General features: G+C 34.2%; 1 pseudogene; it reads right to left on the bottom strand.

Moving 5' to 3' along the window:
* Nucleotides 1-8,237: 8,237 nt before the first annotated feature.
* LOC138822783 (U6 spliceosomal RNA) lies at nt 8,238-8,334 on the bottom strand (annotated as a pseudogene).
* Between the last annotated feature and the right edge of the window lie 1,916 nt (nt 8,335-10,250).

Raw genomic sequence — 10,250 nt, 5'->3', positions numbered from 1 at the left:
CCTGGGTTTGATTCCTCAGCACCACATAAGCAAAAAGAAAAAAGCCAGAAGTGGCGCTATGGCTCAAGTGGTAGAGTGGTAGCCTTGAGCAGAAGAGCTGAGGGACAGCGCCCAGGCCCAGAGTTCAGGCCCCAAGACCGGACTCAAAAAAAATAGCTATGATAAGCTTATGAAAATCCTGACTACTGTGGTGAGTATAGTGGTTAAAGCTCAGACTGGACCGAAAGATCTGTACACAATGCCAGGAACCAGTTATTCTAAATTCCAGGAAGAATAACACCAAGTAGACTGAGCCCACGATCATACACAAGTAGGAAGCAGGATTCAATCTGAAAGTTAATCAGGATAATTTAGGGCTGGGGGCATGCCAAAGTCGTAAGAACATCCATTTAGAAGACACAAGACACTCAATTGAAATTCTAATATGGGTATTAAAGAAAAAAAACTATGACTTTAAATAATTGGAATAATTGCAAGATTTGAATATTGAGTGGAGAAAAATCCATGAGAGAGATAGAGTTTACCCATGTTGCAATGCTTTCTACTTATGTGATAATATTATGTGGTACTCCAGATAAGACAGAGTTACCTTGCAATGAGCATGGATGTGCATTTGGGTGAAAGAAATACTCTACTTACACAGGTGTAAATTAAATGCTTTTTGGGGGTAGATTTTAGTTCTTGAACTAAGAGCCTGGGTGATATCTCTGAGTCTTTTCTCTCAAGGCTATTACTCTACTACTTTGAGCCACAGTTCCAATTCTGATTTTCTGTTGGTTGTTTGGAGATAAGAGGCTCATGGACTTTCCTGCCCAGGATGGCTTCAAACCAAGATCGTCAGATCTCAGCCTCCTGAGTAACCAGGATTCCAGGCCTGAGCCACCCATGTTTTTTTAATAATTTAGTAAATTGTACAGTTACAGAAGTAAAAATTTATCATTATAACTTTTATGATATATGTGTGTATATTTATATCAATGCATACATATAGAAATATTTTAATGTATTTTTGTATCTACGGTAGATTTATGAAATCATCCTTCATTACAAAATAACATGGAAACAAGTTTAATGAGGAGCAAAGCATAGGGAATAGTCACGTTTCTTGTTGAATGAAATATGAATTGTGAGAATCAGTTTGAGAAAACCATTTAACAAAATGGATAATGGCTATTAATTCCAATCTCTTTATTTGCCCATATTTTGCATCCTCACACATGAGTGTCAAAGTCAAACCACAAATTTTTGCCTTTGTAGTTAAATCATGCTATAATTTAGGGGATAGGAGAAGTAATCAAATAAAGATTAAAATAATAGTAAGTGATGCTATGAGAGCTGAAAATTATTTTAAATATGATAGTAGCTAATTAAATTCCATATCTCTTATTTTTACTCTATTGTCATATCCCTCATGACCACATTAGGAAAGTACATAGAAGATTCTCACTAAATTATGTGTAAAATTATGAAAAATGTATTAAAAGCATATGGGCACATCGGGGCTAGGAAAGTGGCTCAGTGGTAGAGCTCTTGCCTTGCATGCAAGAGGCCCTGTGTTTGATTCCCCAGCACCACATAAGCAAAAAGAAGAAAGCTGGAAGTGGCGCTGTGGCTCCAATGGTAGATTGCTAGCCTTGAGCAGAAAAGCTGAGGGCCAGCGCCCAGGCCCAGAGTTCAGGCCCCTCGACTGGACAGAAAACAACAACAACAACAACAAAGAATATGGACACAATGTGGTTTTAGCTGATTCAGACCTGTAGGGGGTAGTGTGTTTTTGAGAACTTGAAAATCCTTGTGGTGGAGATGAAGGAAGGGATGTGCTTATTCTGGAAAATTGGTTAGAGGGTTGCTCCCAGAAAAACAGTGGTGAATTCTTCCCAAAGGTTATAGTAAAATAATCTCACAGTCATGTTCTCTACTGCACTATTCACCATAGAGAACTCATGGAATCAGCCCAGACGCCCTTTAGCGGAGGGATGGTTGGAGAAAGTGTTGCACATATACATAATTGGATTGCACCCATCCATTATAAAGACCGTTACAGCATTTGCAAACAAATGGATAGATCTAAAATTATGTTAAGTAAACGACGTCAGAGCCAGACACACAAAGGACGCTTATTTGGAAGCCAGAATTTTATGCAAGTTAAACAACAGTATTAATCAAAGCATGCTATTTGCAGAGGAGTATTTAAAAGGTGTAATTTCTTATAAAATTGAACTTTTAATCCAACAAAATGAATACCAGGAAACTATCACTTGGAATATATGAGGGGAAGTCAAAGGGAAGGATTAAAGAGACTTACGGAGGTAGAGAGTGAAGCCATAATATTCAATGCAGATAGTATGAAACTAGGAAAAAATGAAAGTGGGGTGAGGTTTGGAAGGATGTGAGAAATTTATGTAAAGATCCATCATACTTAAAAACTAATTCATTGAATGGAAAACCCTTTGTACAACTATTTACTAAAAATATAATGAAAAACAATGGAGACATCTGATCTTAACCCATGAATCAATATGATAATTTCTTTCTCAGAAATTTTCTTTGCAGGTATTGTTCTCATAATAACAGAAAAGTGAACAACACAATGAATATCAATACATCACTTTGCCTATCCTAAATAGACACAATATAAAATCACAGTACAAATATTTGAATATATCACATGATAAAATAACAAGTAGAAAATAAACTATGATTGTTTTTCCAAGTACTTTACCTTTGGTATCTAATTTAATCCTTACAATAATCCCATAAAGTAGAAATACTTCTATTTTTAATTCTAAGATGATGATATGGAAGTCTTCAGAGTTGTAATTACTAGTACAACATTGTACACACGGTAAGTGTTAGGCTGCGGTCCATTCCCACCATATCAAATAACCTCATTCTATTTTATAACTAAATACCAGCACTCAGTCTACTAATTCTAGGAAAATTTCCGAAAATTATTGTGCACACTCTAATAATATTTCACTTTATCTTTGTTAGAAAATAGGTAACTAAGCCGGACACTGGTGGATCACGCCTGTAATACTAGCTACTCAGGAGGCTGAGATCTGTGGATTGTGGTACAGAGCCAGCTCGGGCAGGACAGACGGTGAGACTCTTATCTCTAATAAACCACTAGTAAACTGGAAGTGGCACTGTGGTCCAAGTGGTAGAGACCAGGGACAACACCCAAGCCCAGAGGTCAAGCCCCATGACCAACAACAACAAAAAAAGAAAATAAGTAACTGTAATATGAAAACTCCAAGTTCATAATCAATTTATACCTCCCTGGTGAAAGGAACTGCTAAACTATAACATTCTTGATTTCTGGCTCAAAATACTAGAAATCATATTTTATCCCTTCACTCAACACTGCACTGCCTGGGGACCACATCTCTGGTTAACACAGTCTTACTGAAAGAATGACCTGCCCAATTCCTGATGGAAACAGACTGCAGGTCTTTTGGAGCAATCGTTTCCACATTGTAGCTCACCTAAATTGTTTACCATTAGAAGTATTTTGATTGCTTTTTATACCTAACATTTTGAGAGATATGTACTACTTTATAATGTTATTAAAGACAGACTGATATAAAAATCACTTTTCACCCCAGATAAATATTTTACCTTTCATATACACAAAAATGCAGTCTGACATATTAATGTTAGGAATGAGAGGTTAAAAATCATAGGCACCAAGACCTAAGTATGAATTAAAGAATCTCCAACTTGTGAATACAATTGGTTTTAAAAGACATCAATACTACTGCATTTTTAAATTCCCTATGATAATGATAATGATTCCCTATGATAATGATAATGAAAATGATAAACTATTAACACTTAAAAATAACTCATTTTCTTGGGAGTAGGACACAAAACACAAGGTTAATTCTAATCATTTAAAAAGACCTTTATACTAAACATTCACTCATAACTATAAAGATTCTAAAACTAACTGAAGTACAGAGACACATAGGAACTAATTTAACTGCATCATGTACATTCAATGGACTGTTAATAGAAAACAAAGTTATACTAATAATTAGCTTACCCAATTCACTTACATTCTTTTATTCTATTCCATTTATTTTCATAAAAACTGGGTTTTCATAAAATGATGCATAAAAAAGCCTATATGCCCACTTACATTTTCAGATCTTAACAATATTTATTTCAGTAAATTTAGCTCTATAGTTAATGAACTGAAATAATACTAAAATATTCAAAGAACTTTCAGAAATTGCAAGACTTCCTCTGGGATGTTATGCATATTGGAAACGATATTCAAAAAGCCTTATTTGTTAAAGTTGTCATAGTTACTCCCACAAAAGAGCCATTGGTAAAGATCCCTGTGCATGTACAAAACACCTTCAAATGCATACACAATCGGGACATGACACATCCTTTTTGTTTGTTCGTTTTTGGAAGGAATATCTAACAAGAATATCGACAATACTTATTTTGTCTATAAGATGGGATATTCAAACGTAATATGGGTTTGATTAACTCTTAGTGCGAATAGATATGGTCTTGCAAAGAAAGTGATTCTCTACAGAAATCCGGAAAGAGTTTATCCAACTTGTGTTTCACAGGAATAACCAGAGAGTAATACCTGCTTGGTCAAGTCGATCCAAATCACTCCATGAGTGTATCTTAAAAGTATAACCAATTTAAGAGGTCAAATATGAATTTTGTACTGACAATCATCTTACAGCAATAACTTACTACCTAATTATGTCCGTAGCTTCTTACCTCACATACTATAAGAGCTGAAAGCGGTCTCTTTCTCTAACTTAATGCTGTAAATGCTTTGATTATGATGACTTTTTTAGTAGACAAATAATATGTACAGAAGGGTGGTTCCACTGAAATGACATGACAGAACACTGATAAATAACATTGCAACACAGTTAGCTCTTTTCAGCCTCACCATGTCCACATTGGCAAGCAACATTGCAACAGCACACACACACATATACACATACACACATGTTCGCACATGTACATACACATATACATGCATGCTAAATTCAGGGTTTATTGTACAAAAAAGTTCAAATAAAATATTAGTGATTTGTACAAATGATAATATGCCTTATTACAAAATAATACATGAACCATCACCACCCATGTTACATTTTACCTGCCTCTCCAAATGTGACCACTTAATTTATTTTTAATTAATTGATTAGCTTATTAATTCATTTGGTGCTAATACTAGGGCTTGAACTCAGGGCCTGTCTTTGTCCCAGAATTTATTTTTTGTTTCAGTTTTCTCAAGGCTAGCATTTTACTGCTTGTACCACAGCTCCATTTCTAGCTTTTTCTGGTTACATTCAAATCAGAATCTAATGGACTTTTTTTTCTTGGTCTGCTTTCAAACCACAATCCTCAGATTTCATCTTTCTGATTAACTACTAATAAAGACATAAGCCATCAGTGTGGCTTCTACTTTTTCCTCTATAATTATCTAATGCACATACTTAAATAGTAATTTAAAACTGAGAGAATAGAAGCAAGATGTACAGTGATGATACTGTTCTGTCAGAAATTCAAGTTAGTAATGTAAATTATTCTTAAGACCATACACAAATATACCATATTATAGTGTAAGAGAACTCACTATTGAACATATGAGCCTTAAGAGCTTTCTAATAGATCCATTATTTATTGTTACCCAACATTAGAAAAATGTATGAGGCATTGGTAAAATAGAAGTCCTTTGTATGACTACATACATTCCTTGTTTTTTTTTTTAAAGACACGTGCTTTCATCTAAAAAGTAGGCCTGTCTATTGTCTTCATGTGATTTCAATAATTGAAAGTGCTTAGTGAGAAGGTCAAAATGTATTAGTAGTGCTTAACTATCAATTCTCATTTTTCTTCTTGGAGAATATAATGATCAAATCAATAATTCAGAATCAGAAATCAGTAGTTCAGAATCATGTTTCCAGTGCAAGTGGATCACCAGTAAGAAATCCTCAATACCAATTTTCACAAAGTTTTGTCACAGATACAATCTCCCTGCCTTCTCTAGCTACTTTACTACCTTCCTATTTCTTCATTATACAGGAAAAGTGTGATTCACCTGATTTCAGTCAGATCTGTTGCTAGAATTATCAAGGAATTAGTTTATTGTCTGTAATTTGGTCAAAGTTATGTCTCTTTATGTAGGCTACTATAAATGTATTTACTAATTTCAAGTAAATACATGAATTCTATTCCCATTTTTTCTAAAAAATAAAATTTTGTTTGCTCTATAAATTGATCAGAGGCATGGATTTTGTCGCTAGCTAGGTCATTGCACATCATCTGTCTCTCTCTCTCCCTTTCTTGGTTCTCATAGATAATATGATTGCTCCATAATTATCCTGATTTATTTTGCTTTCATATTTTTTGGTTGCATCATTTCAGTTTTTGCTCTGCCATTTCCCAAATCATTTATATAGAAGGCGTTATTTCCTAATTTCTCATTCCTAGAATAAGCTGCACATGAAGAGATCACTGGTCCTCATTTTCAGTGTGTACATTTGAGTACGGAAGAACATCTTTCCGCTGCTCTCCATCAATTCCCTACTTTCCAGTTAGAATAATTTCGAATAGTAAAATTGGAAAAAGAGAAAATAAATCATGGTGAATAAACAGTTGCAGAAAAATCCTTGGATATTTCTGTCCAGTTCAACCAATGTGAACTATTAGGAAAATACATGGACACCTCATTCCCACTGGCACTCAAAGTTTCTGGTTAGGCAATTTTTAGGAATATGAAGAACAAGATGAAAAAATAACGAATGACATCAATTGCAAGAAAAAAATGGAGAAGGATCCAAGCAAATTTCTTCAATTGGTTGCCAAAAATATTCGGCTTACTACAGTGCGGAGACTTCTTTCCCAAAAGGCCACTCATGTGAATAGTAGGGATGACGATGAGTATACCCCTCTTCATCGAGAAGCGTACAGTGGACAATTAGACATTGTCAGTGAGTTGGTGTCTCAAGCGGCACATGCAATAACTGTAGATGACTGGACACCCCTGCACAGTGCATATACGTGGAATAATACCAGAGTGACTTCTTTATTACTTCATCATGATCCAAATACCAATGCCCAACTAAAGGCCTCTTGTCCCCCTTACATCTTGCTGCTGAGAATTGAGCTAGCAAAGATACGCTGGATCTCCTTCTGTTGAACCATTATATAAAACCAGGCCTGGAAAACAACATAGAAAAACTTGCACTTGATATTGCCAAAAGGATAAGTAGGTATCACTACTTCTATGAAGTTGTGGAAGGCTGTACAAATTGTTCACCTGTGTCCTAATGGTCGGGTTAAGTTTCTTAAATTTCAAAAATGCAAGTCGATCTTTTGTGTCCCTACAAAATATTTACACAATCCAAATAAGAGCAATATATTTTATTTTGGTCTGTCATGGGGCTTGAACTCTGGGCCTGGGAGCTATCTCTGTGCTCTTCAGCTCAAGATGAGAGCTCTACTACTTGAGCCTCAGCTCCACTTCCAGTTTTCTAGTGGTTTATTGGAGATAAGAGTACCACAGACTTTCCTTCCCAGGTTGCCTTGGAACCATGATCTCAGATCTCAGCCTCTTGTGTAGCTAGCATTATAGGCATAAGCCACATGTGCCCGGCAACACCAATATTTTACTGTAAAAATTCATGGATTCTGCAGAATTCTTCCAAGTGAATTGCCTGCATTGGATGTCAAAATGTATTCAATAGTTTTTGTATACATGTATAATGATTTCTTCAGAGTTTGTGAATTTTTTAATCAGAAACAATTTTAACTTACCTGTTGAAATGAGTAGTACAGAAACTAAAATATTTCTGGTGCTTGTCTGAAAAAGTATATTTGACAACATCCTATATTCTATGTTTGCATAATGTTCATAATTTATTTTATTTTCTCCTAAATATACTTTGAATTCTACATTATTTTATAATATTTAGGTTCATTAATGTGTCCTTTATGATTACATTCCATATAGAAAGAGTTTGATTCCTTTTTTTCTAGGTCTTAATAATATTTTTCTTTAGGATAAAATGACAATGTTGTCTAATTTGAAAAGTTTTGTAAAGTTTATGCTATGTAAACGCCTTCCTGAGGTGAATATTTAATACACTGTCAAATTAAATTTAATTATATGAATTACATGTATTGTTACAGTTGTAATTTTGTAATCAACTTTTTAATAACTTTTTTTCATTTCTTGCATCTGAAGAATGAAACATATGGAATACTTCTCAAATTTTCATATTATCCTTGTGCAAGTGCCATGTTAATCTCTGCATTGTAATTTGAGTATTCGTGCTGCTGAAGCATGTAGTATCCTCTAAATTTAAGTAGTTAATGATGCAATCTTTATACAACCCTATATCTATGGGTGCCTACTTGTAACAAGGAAACCGTATTGTTCCGAACAATGCTATTGATCTTATTTCCATAAAATTCTGTGAATAGTAGAAAAAATTATATTGATCGATCAATTGCTCACATTTGAAAATTTTTTTGTCAATGACTATCTTAAGTCTTTTTATTTGGAATTTGATCGTACTTTCAATTATTTATAGATAGGTCCAAAGGTGATGGCTTTTTCAAGTAATAATTTATCCAACTGTGTTAGCTATGTGGACCTAATGGATTCAAAGTAAGCATTGCTTAAGAGCTACTTCTAAACTTCTTCAGCTGATATTTTCCCAAATGAGGTGTTACTGGCACAAATGTGTACCTGAGCCTTCACCCTTCTTCCATGTGGGAACAGACCAACCAGAATATCTTACCCTGACAGCATAGATTGTCTTACTAGAACAAAACTAATCTTGGTTACAAGGGATCATAGAGAGATGAACAGTTCAAACAGAACTGTTCAGACTAGAAGGTATTTTATCAAAATATAATTGTTTATTATACCTTCCATTTCAAAAGTATCTAAAGCCAAGAAGGTGAAAAAATTGTTCATATGCATGATTACTTAATGTCCTGGCCTGTCTACTATCCAACCAGGCAGGAACTTACACTACTGCCTTTTTATCACCAAATATTTTCGTAGTTGCAGGAGAAGTTCATATGTTTCTCCTCGTTATTAGGCATTAAATTGATAATGTTTTAATCACAGTGTTTCCTCTTGCCTCCATGCTGTAACTCTAAAAATGGTAAAGCTTTAGGTCTAACTCTATCAAACACTAAGGTAGAGATAATGGAATAATACTTTAAAACAGAGTTGCGTTTGATACAGTAACTACAACAGAACAATGCAAACCTGTGCCTTTTAATTATATTATATATAGTTACATATTTTATATTTATATGTGCTGATTTTATATTTCACACAGTAAAACTTACTAGAATTAGTTGATAATTTGACAAATAAATTTATATTTATTTATTCCAATAAATAGAATTGGAATATAAATAATTAGGTTTAAAATATATATTAGAATATAAAAAGTATCAATGCAATGTCTATAGTATAAACTTGTGATACATCCTAACTGTTCTTGGTCTTCTGAATCCACATGGTAAAAAAACAATGTTTTCCTCTAATCTACAATGTATTTTACTCTGCTGCTCTGTCTATTGTTTTAACTCTCTTGTCCCAAACTGTTTTTCTCCATATTTCAGAAGCATTCCTATTGATTATACCCAAATTTTGCTAAGATATCTAAAAAAACATTATTCTTCTGCAGTCCCCATGGGTCCTAGGATACCAGGTCCCAGTTACCTGCATCATCAGATAACAGGGGCAAGACTTCTCACCAAGGCCCATGCAACATTTCAGCACATATTAATTGAAGACCAATCTCAATTTCTCATTTCCTATATTTCAGGGCCCCAATTACTTGAGATGCAGGAATTAGCAGTAAGCAATTGTGGAATGCAAGGCAACTTAAAATGAAGAATGAAATAACAAAATTTGAGAGAAAGTACTGTAATTAAAACATTCAACTTATAGATGACCAGCCCATATGAGTGAACAATTTCACAAAGTGTCATAAGATTATTTTTAATACCCCTCCCCTATGATTAATGAAAGATTTTATTCCAACATAAGTGGGCCAAAAAATGGTTCCTTGAATGATAGATCCATAATTGGTCTACTAAAGCCCAGAAAACTTGACTTAGAGGTCAAATGTAATTCAGAAAAATATTTGAAGCACTAAGGAGTGCTTCAAAACTGGGAGTTCAGTACAACATGGTTCTGTTGTATAAAAATGTCACTCTCAAACCAATGATAATCT

This window comes from Dipodomys merriami, unplaced genomic scaffold (assembly GCF_024711535.1).
Source record: "Dipodomys merriami isolate MVZ:Mamm:240054 unplaced genomic scaffold, mDipMer1.0.p SCAF_115, whole genome shotgun sequence".
In the NCBI taxonomy this organism is placed as follows: Eukaryota; Metazoa; Chordata; class Mammalia; order Rodentia; family Heteromyidae; genus Dipodomys; species Dipodomys merriami.
The sequence above is the reverse complement of the archived record's forward strand: the minus strand, read 5'-3'. Positions and strand labels throughout refer to the sequence as shown.